Raw genomic sequence first — 10,000 nt, 5'->3', positions numbered from 1 at the left:
ACACACCCCCCCTCCCACCCTGGCCCCCATGAATAACACGTTTTTCATCCAGGATTCTGCAGGTGCTGTGCTTTCTCACTCGCTGCCGTGGTTCCAGGGCGCTCGCTTATTCATTCTCTCTCTCTCCCCTTCACTCTTTCACTCCCTCATACCCACAAACCTTGGTTGAAAAGGCACACACACACACATCAACCCACACACACACACACACAAACACACACACTCACAGAGCCGCTTAGTGCTAGGCTGTAGAGCCGGATGCGTTTTGTATCCAAGGCAACCTAAATTAGCCCCAGCAGGTATGTGGGCATTATTGCTTTTGCCAGAGAGGAGAGAGAGAGGGAGAGAGGAAGAGAGCGAGAAATGAAGAGATTGGAGAGGAGAGGGGGATGAGAGTGCAGGAGAAAAGGCAGAGTTAGGTGGGAAGGAGGAGTGGAGAACGGGAGATAAGAGGTAGAAGATGAGAGTAGTTCACCACATGTCAGAGCAGAGAGAGGGATGGAAGCCTGGTGAGAGAGGGATGGAGAGATGGAAGGACAGAAGGATGGAGAGAAGGAAGGAGAGAGGGATGCAGAGAGAGAAGGGCAGAGAGGTGGAGAGAGGGAGGGAGAGAGGGGAAGGACAGAGGGGTGGAGAGAGAGATGGAGAGAGGGGAGGGAGAGAGGGGAAGGACAGAGGGATGGAGAGAGGGAGGGACAGGGATGGAGAGAGGGATGGAGAGAGGGGAGGGAGAGAGGAATGGAGAAAGAGAGATGGAGAGAGGGGAGGGAGAGAGGGATGGAGAGAGAGAGATGGAGAGGGGAGGGATGGAGAGAGAGGGATGGAGAGGGGAGGGAGAGAGGGATGGAGAGAGGGGAGGGAGAGAGGGATGGAGAGAGAGAGATGGAGAGGGGAGAGATGGAGAGAGGGATGGAGAGAGGGGAGGGAGAGAGGGATGGAGAGAGAGAGATGGAGAGAGGGGATGGAGAGAGAGAGATGGAGAGAGGGGTGGAGAGAGAGATGGAGAGAGGGATGGAGAGAGAGAGATGGAGAGGGGAGGGATGGAGAGAGGGATGGAGAGAGGGAGGGACAGGGATGGAGAGAGAGAGATGGAGAGAGGGGAGGGAGAGAGGGAGGGAGAGAGGGATGGAGAGAGGGATGGAGAGAGGGATGGAGAGAGGGGAGGGAGAGAGGGATGGAGAGAGAGAGATGAAGAGAGGGGAGGGACAGAGGGATGGAGAGAGAGGGATGGAGAGAGAGATGGAGAGAGGGATGGAGAGAGAGAGATGGAGAGAGGGAAAGGACAGAGGGATGGAGAGAGGGAGGGACAGGGATGGAGAGAGAGAGATGGAGAGAGGGGTACACAGGCTAGATAGGGTGAATGAGAAACTAAGGAGAGTTATGGGGAAACTAGCGTGCTGCTTATTGCATGCTATAAAGAATAAAGCCATTCTAGTGTGTGTGCGCGTGTGTGCGCGCGTATGGGGTGTGATTAGTGCCAGCACACCATACTGAAACGCTTGACGCATGCGTGTATGTGCGTGTTTGTGTGCGTGTGTGTGTACCTTTTCAACCAGGGAACAAGGCATAGTGTTTGTGTACACCCAAGGAAAGCCTATAAGCAATACTAGAAAAAGACAAATCACAGCTCAGAGAAAACCAGATTACACCTGCAGCTGAACACTCACCAACATCATTACACACACGCTCACCAACATCATTACACACACGCTCACCAACATCATTACACACACACTCACCAACATCATTACACACACGCTCACCAACATCATTACACACACGCTCACCAACATCATTACACACACGCTCACCAACATCATTACACACACGCTCACCAACATCATTACACACACGCTCACCAACATCATTACACACACGCTCACCAACATCATTACACACACGCTCACCAACATCATTACACACACGCTCACCAACATCATTACACACACGCTCACCAACATCATTACACACACGCTCACCAACATCATTACACACACGCTCACCAACATCATTACACACACGCTCACCAACATCATTACACACACGCTCACCAACATCATTACACACACGCTCACCAACATCATTACACACACGTGACGGCCACAGACCCCAAACACAGTTACTACACAGTAATACTTCACACACTATTATATGCAGACATTTTATGCATAATCACAAAAGTGCACTAACTACTGTGCTCGCATGACACTCTCACACACAAACACACTCACACCCACACACACACACACACACACACACACACACCCACACACACACACTCTCACACACTTGTGTCTGGATAACAGAAGGGGCTCTGAGAACACAGCTGGGTGGTGGGCGAGATGACGCAGTAGACACACACACACACACACACACAGTTATTAAAGGCTAAATATACACATGTAAGAGGTCTTACCACAGATCGGTCGAGGGATTGAAACTGCTTGAGGAGGTGTGTTGTTACTGTGTTTCTTACCACATACGTAAGCACGCCTGTGTGTGTGTGTGTGTGTGTGTGTGTGTGTGTGTCTGTCACAGGAGGTGTTGATTGGAAAGAGTGTATTTTGCCGTGTTAAAAACAAGCATGTCGCTCAACGTGTGCAACCGCATGCTCTCTCTCTCCCGCTCACTCTCTCTCTCCTTCCCTTCCCATCTCTCTCTCCTGCTCACTCTCTCTCTCTCCTTCCCTTCCCATCTCTCTCTCTCCTGCTCACTCTCTCTCTCTCCGTCCCTTCCCATCTCTCTCTCTCCTTCCCTTCCCATCTCTCTCTCTCCTTCCCTTCCCATCTCTCTCTCCTGCTCACTCTCTCTCCTTCCGTTCCCATCTCTCTCTCTCTCCTTCTCTTCCCATCTCTCTCTCCCCTGATCACTCTCTCTCTCCTTCCCTTCCCATCTCTCTCTCTCTCCTTCCCTTAACCACCATCAGGAAGTGGCGTACAGCCGCCACAGGGCCCCATGTTAAAAAACTGTGGCGGCTGTACACTTTTGGAGGGCTGTACACTCCGATCCCGCGCGCCGCCGGGGCCCGCCAAAAATAGGCGGGCGGTCTCTAAAAGGCCGCCCGGGTCCCCGGCCGGCGCCCCCCGGCGGCCCTCCGGACGGACCCCGGGTTTTACGGGTTTTACCGCCCCCCTGGGGCGATCCCGGCCCGTTCCACAAGAGGGCGACCATCCGTGCGGATCCTGTGAGCGTTGTAAGCCCGCGGTTTCGGCCGTTCCTGTGGCGGCCGTACAGAACGTACAGCCGACACAGGCTCGAGCGCAAACTGTGCAAACTGTGCGCGTTGTACACGCGTGTACAGCCCAGGCACTTTTCATTCAAAAACGGCGTCCCCGACCACGCGACCTCTCGGGACGCCGTTTTTGGGCGTGGCCTCGCCAAATCCGAACCGTGCGCCCTCCGGAGGGCGCCGATGAGGCCCGCGGTGCCCGAAACCGTCTCGGGACGGTTTTGAGTTTGACCCCCACCGATCGGGCTGACCTCCGGTCAGGGCGGAGGCCCGCCCTTGGCCGAACGGCGTGCGGAGTTTCGGACCAATCAGAGAGCTCCATTTTCAAAGTTGTCCGATCGGCACGACGTTCGGTGAGCGTGATCGGGCCCTTGGGGCCTATGGGCCCTCTGTACGTCGGACCAATGGGAGCATCCCATATGGGCCAATCAGAGAACGGGATATTCAGATCGGTCCGTTCGGCACGAAATCCGGTGAGCGTGATCGTCACCTCGAGGCCTATGGGCCGTACGGGTTTCGGACCGATCGGACCGCTCAATTTCTTTTAATACGCTACAGTAATATTTGGCTGTACACCGACATGTGGGGGCTGTACGCGGCCGTTTCTCACGATCGGTTGGGAGTAGGAGGCTGATCTCAGAGTATGTTCAAGGCACCCTTTGGTACTGTAGGACCACCGATTTATAGCCTCCTAGCCCCCACCGCTTTGGAGAAATTTGGCGTGTACAGCCGCCATACATACAACGTCGTCTTTTTAATTTTTAAAGGTGTTGTCAAAGCACTAGAGGCCTCAAAATCGGGTCAGTGGGTCATGAGTGAGTGCCCTTCGAGACTGTACAGAAAAATGTCAGCTAACTCCTCTAGAAAAAGAAAAATCACATATCTCCAAATGTGCCCCAGGACACTGTCAGGCTCTAAGAGTACAACACCCTTCTGTGCAAGAATTGATCATTTTGATCCAAAATGAAAACCGCTTAATCTTGGGAGCTGACGCTGAAATATGTTGATCCTTGGACACTCTAGAGCAATCTAAGTTTTGATTCATATCTGTGGGATGTTTGTAGGCCGTACGGGAAAGGCGTACAGTGCCAATAGGTTTATATGGCGGCTGTACATTCCTTTATTTCCACACTTCACGGAGAGCTAGGAGGCTGATATTCCAGTATGTTAGTGTCAACACTTGGTACTTTAACACCACTGAGCGATAGCCTCCTATCCCCCACCAGTTTGGAGAAACAGGCGTGTACAGCCGCCATAGGTCGGTGTACAACAGCAATAGGTTTACATGATAAAATTCAAATTGCTCGGATTGGCTCGAAACACAGCACAGTAACAGTACACCATGGAGACATGAACATACTGCAATATCAGCCTCCTAGACCAAGAATCTTTGGAGATATTGACCCGTGTACACTGACATGTGGGGGATGTACGCGGCTGTTTCTCATGATTGGTTGGGAGTAGGAGGCTGATCTCAGAGTATGTTCATGCCACCCTTTGGTACTTGAGGACCCCCGCTTTATAGCCTCCTAGCCCCCACCACTTTGGAGAAATGTGGCGTGTACCGCCGCCATAGGTCGCTGTACAACCGCAAGAGGTTTACATGTTAAAATTAAAATTGCTCGGATTGGCTCGAAACCTATGCACAGTAACAGTACACCATGGAGACATGAACATACTGCAATATCAGCCTCCTAGACCAATAATCTTTGGAGATATTGACCTGTACACTCACCATGTAAACCTATTGCTGTTGTACACCGACCTGTGGCGGCTGTACGCAGCTGTTTCTCATGATTAGTTGGGAGTAGGAGGCTGATCTCAGAGTATGTTCATGCCACTCTTTGGTACTTGAGGACCCCCGCTTTATAGCCTCCTAGCCCCCACCACTTTGGAGAAATGTGGCGTGTTCCACCGCCATAGGTCGGTGTACAACCGCAATAGGTTTACATGTTAAAATTAAAATTGCTCGGATTGGCTCGAAACCTATGCACAGTAACAGTACACCATGGAGACATGAACATACTGCAATATCAGCCTCCTAGACCAAGAATCTTTGGAGATATTGACCCGTACACTCACCATGTAAACCTATTGCTGTTGTACACTGACATGTGGGGGATGTACGCGGCTGTTTCTCATGATTAGTTGGGAGTAGGAGGCTGATCTCAGAGTATGTTTATCCTACCCTTTGGTACTTGAGGAACCCCGCTTTATAGCCTCCTAGCCCCCACCACTTTGGAGAAATGTGGCGTGTACCGCCGCCATAGGTCGGTGTACAACCGCAATAGGTTTACATGGTGAGTGTACGGGTCAATATCTCCAAAGATTCTTGGTCTAGGAGGCTGGTATTGCAGTATGTTCATGTCTCCATGGTGTACTGTTTCTGTGCATAGGTGTCGAGCCAATCCGAGCAATTTGAATTTTAACACGTAAACCTATTGCGGTTGTACACTGACATGTGGGGGCTGTACGCGGCTGTTTCTCATGATTGGTTGGGAGTAGGAGGATGATCTCAGAGTATGTTCATGGCACCCTTTGGTACTGTAGGACCCCCGATTTACAGCCTCCTAGCCCCCACCATTTTGGAGAAATGTGGCGTGTACAGCCGCCATAGGTCGGTGTACAACAGCAATAGGTTTACATGATAAAATTAATGGAACGTCGTAGAGCTTCACGGATGGTTTCATTTGAAAGCTAGCTTAGGAATTAGTGGGGGTAGGTGGTGGTTTGGAGAGGCTATGACCTTGCACTTTGGAGATATTGACCCGTACACTCACCATGCAAACCTATTGCTGTTGTACACCGACCTGTGGCGGCTGTACACGCCTGTTTCTCCAAAGTGGTGGGGGCTAGGAGGCTGATACTGTAGTATGTTCATGGCACCCCTGGGTACTCTAAGACCACCGAGTGTCAGCCTTCTAGCCCCATCCGTTTTGGAGAAACAGCCGTGTACAGCCGCCACAGGTCAGTGTACAACTCCAATAGGTTTGCATGGCAAGTGTCCAGGCCGATATCTCCAAATTGACAGGGGCTAGGAGGCTGATATGGCAGTATGTTTATGTCTCCATGGTGTACTGTTACTGTGCATAGGTTTCGAAGCCAATCCGAGCAATTTTAATTTTAACATGTAAACCTATTGCGGTTGTACACCGACCGGTGGCGGCTGTACACGCCTGTGTACTGTAGCGTATTAAAAGAAATTGAGCGGTCCGATCGGTCCGAAACCCGTACGGCCCTTTGTCCTCGAGGTGACGATCACGCACGCCGGATTTCGTGCCGAACGGACCGCTCTGAATATCCCGTTCTCTGATTGGCCCATATGGGATGCTCCGATTGGTCCGACGTACAGAGGGCCCTTAGGCCCCGAGGGCTTGATCACGCTCACCGAACATCGTGCCGATCGGACAACTTTGAAAATCGAGCTCTCTGATTGGTCCGAAACTCCGCACGCCGTTAGGCCACGGTCGGGCCTCCGCCCTGACCGGACGTCAGCCCGATCGGTGGGGGTCAAACTCAAAACCGTCCCGAGACACTTTTGGGCACCGCAGGCCTCATCGGCGCCCTCCGGAGGGCGCACGGTTCGGATTTGGCGAGGCCACGCCCAAAAACGGCGTCCCGAGAGGTCGCGTGGTCGGGGACGCCGTTTTTGAATGAAAAGTGCCTGGGCTGTACACGTGTGTACAGCCGTCCAAGGAACCTGCCCGGGTTGTACGCCGCGTACGGCCCAGGCGCGTACCACCTGAGCTGTACGCGGCGTACGGCCTCCAGCCGGGTTGCATGGGCGTTGTACGCCGCGTACGGGGCCCACAGGCCCCCATAGTGCGGTTGGCGGCGGCTCGGAGTCGCCCCCAGGTGGTGTAATCGGGCCTGTACACTCGGGTGTACAGCCCCCATTGGGACTGTATTGAGGCTGTGCACATTTTCGTGAGTACGTGTACAATGGTAGCACTTTGTGTACAGCTCAGGCAGTTTCAATGCAAGAAAACGTACAGCCCCCATTGACTTTTGGCGGACTTCCCTACCCATCTCTCTCTCTCTCCTTCCCTTCCCTTCCCGTCTCTCTCTCTCTCCTGCTCACTCTCTCTCCTTCCCTTCCCATCTCTCTCTCTCCCTCTCACTCTACTTCCCTTCCCATCTCTCTCTCTCCTGCTCACTCTAGCTGAATCCCAAATCGCGCACTTAGGCGAAAGTGCAGAGCACTCGCGGCCTTGTGGCCTTACATGCGCGTTCCCGCTAAGTCCACAAGGGCTCAGGGTAGTTCCAAAACGGAATTGCTAGGTCCACAAGTGCGCCACGCCGCCATTTTGCGCACTGTAACCGCACTTACCGAAAGTCCGCAATTTCACGGATTTAGGAGCAGAAAATACCCACAGCCCACCGCGTCTCATGTGACACAGTGCTTGAGTGCATCCGAGTCATGATCCGAGTGCATCACACATAAATGATGACATTTGCAGATAACACAACATTTATCTTGAAATCCACATGCTGCAAACATATCCCAGCCAACCTAATTTTTTAATTATTATTAAATTAAAACAGACGTCAATCGGTCAATTTGCAGAGCTGAAGGGAGCGTCAGAGCAGCCTCTGCGTCGGAGGAACGCGGCAGCCAATGAAAACGAAGTGGGAGGGGCATTGAGCGAAACTGGGAAGTGCTGTCCCATTTAATTCACGGCCCTGCACCCTCTGGCCCTTCCAGCTGACGTCATTTAAGTGCTCAGGCCTCAGGCCACAAGTGCGAGGGGCCGCAAGTGCGGTTTGCGCACTCAGATTGGGATTCAGCTTCTCTCTCTCCTTCCTTTCCCATCTCTCTCTCCTGCTCACTCTCTCTCTCCTTCCTTTCCCATCTCTCTCTCCTTCCCTTCCCATCTCTCTCTCTCTCTCTCTCACTCTCTCTCTCCTTCCATTCCTTCCTTTTGTTTGTACAGTGTGTCTATGTACAGTGCTCAGTGTGGTGTGCAGGGATACAGATTGCCGCTGTGTTTGCACATTTATTTCCGCCAGCAGATATGGGAGTCATGTTTGGCTCCACCCGGCAGAGGGTATATTTTCAGTCTTGTGTGTTATTTCGTTCGTTCGTTCGTGGTTGGATCAGAATCACTGGGCGGATACACAAATTAAAAGAAAACAACATTTGCCATACTACCGACTTCCCTTTATATTTACTTCTCCTGCCAGATTTCCTATACCGCCAGTGGCTGAGCGGTAATGTACTAGTCTAGCGTTGCGTTGGCCTGGGTTCGATCAACTTTTTTTTTTTTGCTGTTTACGCCCAGTATTGTCTTATATTCATGTAAAAGAAAATCATATCTGACAAAATAAATCTTGTATTAGGAAAAGTTACATTTTCTTAGCCTGGATCCTGTGGTATTAGCCTACTGGCTGGGCTGAGGTTTTGCCCCTTGAGTGTCAGGTTTCACTAACTATGTGTTCTTTTTAATTTGATTGTTGAAGCAAATGAAAAAAACAGTATTATCCGTCACATAGCAGGATTATACAAAAACTACCAGAGCAATTGGAACATCCCATGAACTATTTTCTACTAAATGCACTTTGATATCATATGAAAAAAGACAGGGACAGTCAAACCGTGCTGCTTTCTTATCTATCAACTTACACATTCATGCGTGGAAACCTGGGCTCTGAGAACGCTATAGGGTCAGTGAACGGGCGCTCTTTAGCTCTGCTCTCTGATGTATCCCAGCTACCTAGCTAGCTAGCTGGCTATGACAGGACCAACAGCAGTCATCTACAGTAGCCAGCTATGAGCATAACCAGCTAATTCAAAGCAATTGATCTTCGCCATCATGCCATGATGAAATTATTTCGCTCCTAATACCTGCTAAATAGCTAGATAGATAGCTAGCTGAACCAATCCTTCCCAGCATGCTGCCGACAGCTACCTAGGTAGTCAGAAGCTTACAGTGTGTCCTAGCTAGTTTGTGTGGGTGACTGCAGTATTCTTTGTTTGTCGCCTGTATCGGTACTCTTAATTTTACTGCACATGCTGACGACATGAATTCATGGGCAGGGGTCTGCCGAGTCTCCGAGTGTCATTCTAGTGTTGAAATAAATCCTGCCCAGGTACACTTATCTGAGTGTGTGTGGGTGTGTGTTTAGTCAATAGCATGGGTGTGTATTGACGTCCTGACTATGCCCCTTCCCTTCTGTCCAAGCAGGTGGGTACTCTACTGCTACAGACACAATTGTTGACCTGACATCAAAACGACCTAACAATGTTGAACGTCTTGTGTGGCCACCTACATCATGAGTAATGTAGTTCTAGATGTAGTAATGTCACTCCATTCTATCAATGCTGCCCTTGTTCTTAAAGGAGCACGCCATTTTGGGGGGAAATTAGCTTACTTGCTATCTTCCCCCGAGTCAGACAAAAAGATACACACCCTCTTCTCTCTGCATGCAGTAGGAAGCATTGAGCCGTTAGCGCCGGTAGCCTAGCTAGTGAGGAAATGCACCGCTGCCTGGGCGCAGTGATTGTGCGCAGCACCTGTTTGTTGACGGCTTTTGAGATGCCGTGTCACTACGCCCAGGCCGCGGTGGTTCGGCAAGAAGAAAATAGTATGAACAGTATCTGCTTCGAAATGTAGAATGTCTCATTTAACATACACAAGTCACCACATGTAAATATGAACATTTTGGAGTTGTTGGAAAGTTATGCTAAGTGTAGCTAGGCTAACTGGTACCAAGCCACTTCCAATGATGAACGGCACGGGTCTCAATGCTTCCTGCTGCCTGTGCAGGGAA

General features: G+C 51.0%; 1 protein-coding gene across 1 annotated transcript in view; it reads left to right on the top strand.

The window, feature by feature from the left end:
• The window catches only part of LOC311313002 (chloride channel protein 2-like), a gene marked incomplete at its 5' end in the record, with an annotated part of 240,753 nt that overhangs the window by 112,269 nt on the left and 118,484 nt on the right, over window positions 1-10,000 (top strand). The gene's annotated exons all lie outside the window — the stretch shown is intronic.

The sequence above is a fragment of the Borostomias antarcticus genome (assembly GCF_949987555.1).
Source record: "Borostomias antarcticus genome assembly, chromosome: 1".
NCBI lineage: Eukaryota > Metazoa > Chordata > Actinopteri > Stomiiformes > Stomiidae > Borostomias > Borostomias antarcticus.
This window is presented reverse-complemented; position numbering and strand designations above follow the sequence as displayed.